Genomic DNA, 3,781 nt, shown 5'->3' with positions numbered 1-3,781 from the left:
TAAAGTGGGATATAGGAACGTGTGTCCGTGCGGGAGTGTGCTTTTACGCGCATGCTTTGTTAATAATGTTTAGTGATGTTAAAAACTAAAAATATTTTCCCACGTGTACTTTCGTTGAAGTCCGATGAACATTGTGAATCCCAGCAACAGTTTTTTCATACAGGAAACATTCTAATATGCAAATCAATATTTCAATAACTTCTAACGCCATGTCGTTTACATCCTGTAGTATCTATTCTTATCAGCTTAATATCTGAGACACTCCCCCTGTGGGATCTACGATATTAAACTGATTTTTGGAAAATGGCGAAGTGCTAGGGGCTTGCTCCACCTTTGACGTGGATCGGCCCGGTATTGCAGTACCTCCGGGATTGGTCCACTCCCTCCGGGGAGGATAGCAACAAATTGTATTTATTTGTATGCAGTTAGCAAGTTTCACATTAGCTCCTCTCTTAAGAGCTGATATTATACTAGCTTCATTAAACTAGTGACTAGTAAGTTTCATCGCTATCGAAGATGGCCTCAGTAATGCAGTTTAGCTAGAACAAAATATATACACATTGTATAGTTTACAACACTTACGCTAATAAAACACGAAATTAATATGATTTCTAAGAACTGGCCAATTATTGTAGTACTTCCTAGATAAATCCAATCTCTCCGGGAAGATATTAACTAATAAAACATATCAACTAGTTGACGATATATATCAAGAGTAAGGCTACAGTTACATTCAGCTCGAAGTATGTAAAAGACCAAAGCCTTCCCATTCCATGCAACACCTTACTCTAGTAACTTATGGTATGTATAACTATGAATCGTGCCCTTCATAAATCACGATTGACCTTTCATTCACTGCCTTTGACGTTACCGGTACATGAAGTAATAAAGGAGTGCAAGTATAATAATTACACTCGGGGGCAATACTATGACAAGATAGACAAAATAATAATGATCATATCTAAAGGTTTTATATACTTGTAATAGCAAACAAATTTACGAACAAATTAGTTGGTTATTATTTCAAATCTGGTTAAAACATTTGGAACGATGAAAATTACTCTAATAACAAGTGTTGACACTTACTTCAGTTTACTAGCAACACATTGATTCTCATCTGAACATCGATAAACAGAGTCGGAACAGTCATCAAAACTCTTAAGCACACTTGAGAGCCGCTTCACGCTTCATCAAATGGTATAAAGAAAAATATAGAGGGAACCTAATTTAATTACTATACATGAAAAAAAGAAAGAAAAAAAAACGTGGTATCAGGGACTAAAATAAACTATATGCACCATGAATGCATTTTCTTCATACAAGTCATTCCAGTGCATTTCCAATACATTATACACATGCTTAATTACTATATAAACTTATACATATATCATATTATTCCCATTCGTCATTTACATACACACAAACAATTAATATATTACAAACATACATCCTTGATATATACATACATACATCACTTATATATACATGCATATATATATATATATATATATTATCTACATTATATATATATATATATATATCATAATATATATATATCTATATATAATATATTACATATATTTATCATTATATATATCATATATATTATATATATATCAATATATATATATCATATTATATTATATATACTATACTATATATATATAATATATATATTATATATATATATCATATTGATATATATTATATATATATCTATATACATATAATCTTATATATATAATGATCTTATATATATATATATCTACATATATATCTATCTATATATATATATATCTCTATATATAACTATATATCTATAATACATCATATATATATAGAATACGTATACATATTAACAGATATAATAATATATATATATATATATATATATATATATATATACATATACATATATATAATACATATATAGATATATATATATATATATATATATAATCTATACCTATATATTATATATAATATAGATAATAATATATATATATATATATAATATATCTATTAGTATTATATATAATATACATATACCTATATATTATATACATATATATTCTATCTATATATATCTATATATATATAGATTATATATATATATACATTATATATTATATATATATCATATATATATATATCTATCTATATATGCATAGACATCTACATATATATATCTATGCATATACATATAATCTTATATCAATATCTCTAGCTCTATATATATATATATGTATCTTATATCTCTCTATCATCTAATCTATACTATATCTATATCTATACCTGACTTCTATATCTATCTCATCTCTATATCATTATCTATATCTAATATATATATAGTCATATTATATAGTATACTCATCCATAAATCCATCAACATATAAGCATCTAAATCATTTAATGCATACTCACTTGTTTACGAGACGTTTTAATGTCGACCCCATTTTTTCCAGACGCACATTAACAACAAACAGTTGCCACATGAATACCCTGGTGTCGTGGCATCTCCGTCAACGCCAAGCATTGTTGTTTCTTGATTCATAACTAACGTAGATTTATAGGGTAAACTTCAGACTTTTCAGAACTTTCAGCACTTAGTGCTTTGCTACACCTTCAGTGCCTTGATTTTTTTCCCAGTTTGCAGGACTACAGTTAAAGCGTAGTCGGCAGCCCACCTCAGACCCGCAGTACTCTCTTACACCAGGTGTAGGATTGTGCTTTTTTGACTTTTTGCTTCAAGTAAATTCCCTGAGTATGTCCATTGGATACGAACGTGTCCAGTGAGACCGTATATTCAAAAACCTATTTCGCTGTAGTAGATCCGAAAGTTTGGACACACCTTATTACGATTCCATGATAAAGACACTGGTAATTGAATGTGGTAAATGTTCTGGAGCTCAGACACTGCTGGACGTAATGCTCTCAAGTGTGCTACACTGTGCAACTACCCATGAATCTGGCTTGACTGAGTGGCACGGCTAGAAGGACACTGAAATTTTTGCATACATGAGAGCATGAAGTACCGTGAAGCCAGAGGAAAGGTTTTTGACCAACAACAATACTTTCTGCGCTTGCCGCAGCAACAACACTCCCGTGTAAAAGCATCAGTCAGGAGCTTGCGGCTAAGACAAAGAAATTGCAGAATTAAAGCATACCAAAATTTGCAGAATTAAAGGAATACTGCTAAAGAATTTGAGAATTGAATATACAATTCAACCTAAAATTGCTGAATCCACCACATCAAAAGCAGCAGCAGCATCATACGGATGATCATACAAAAAAACACAATCTTGACGCACTTGTCCAACGGGTCCTGCTAGGGAGCCGATATGTATTGGTTCTCGGACAGATTATCTTCTACTGGCGTCTCCAAATCAGCTGGAGACGCAGGACATACAGGCTACTGTCTCCAAAATACCCATGGGAGGCCCTGGGTAGCGAGGGAAAGAGACAAGGCACTTCCAAACCCCATAAAATGTAATCTTCACTTTAACCCTTGTACAATGGTAAACTGTCCGAAGATCTTTGAACTAAGTAATGACCTCAGATTATTAGCATCATCTTAAGCTCGCCGCTGTAATAGTTTTCCATCTTGTGTCAAATGGGGTCGTTTCGCTGAGGAACTACCATCCTGTGTCAGAAGTAAGGATGAGAGGGTAGGGTGAGGCGGAGTCGCCATGTACCTTCACCTAAGCGTCCCATCACTGTCGTAGGAATGATTCTACTTGGAGTATGTCACATGCAATTAACATCAGTACAAGTATCTGAC

General features: G+C 32.2%; 1 non-coding gene across 1 annotated transcript; it reads left to right on the top strand.

Annotated features, from left to right (window-relative positions):
- Positions 1-194: 194 nt before the first annotated feature.
- Positions 195-385, top strand: LOC119570983. Its single transcript, XR_005228499.1, has one exon. It is a non-coding gene; the product is annotated as a U2 spliceosomal RNA (small nuclear RNA).
- Positions 386-3,781: the final 3,396 nt, after the last annotated feature.

This window comes from Penaeus monodon, unplaced genomic scaffold (genome assembly GCF_015228065.2).
Source record: "Penaeus monodon isolate SGIC_2016 unplaced genomic scaffold, NSTDA_Pmon_1 PmonScaffold_465, whole genome shotgun sequence".
Taxonomy (NCBI): domain Eukaryota; kingdom Metazoa; phylum Arthropoda; class Malacostraca; order Decapoda; family Penaeidae; genus Penaeus; species Penaeus monodon.
This window is presented reverse-complemented; position numbering and strand designations above follow the sequence as displayed.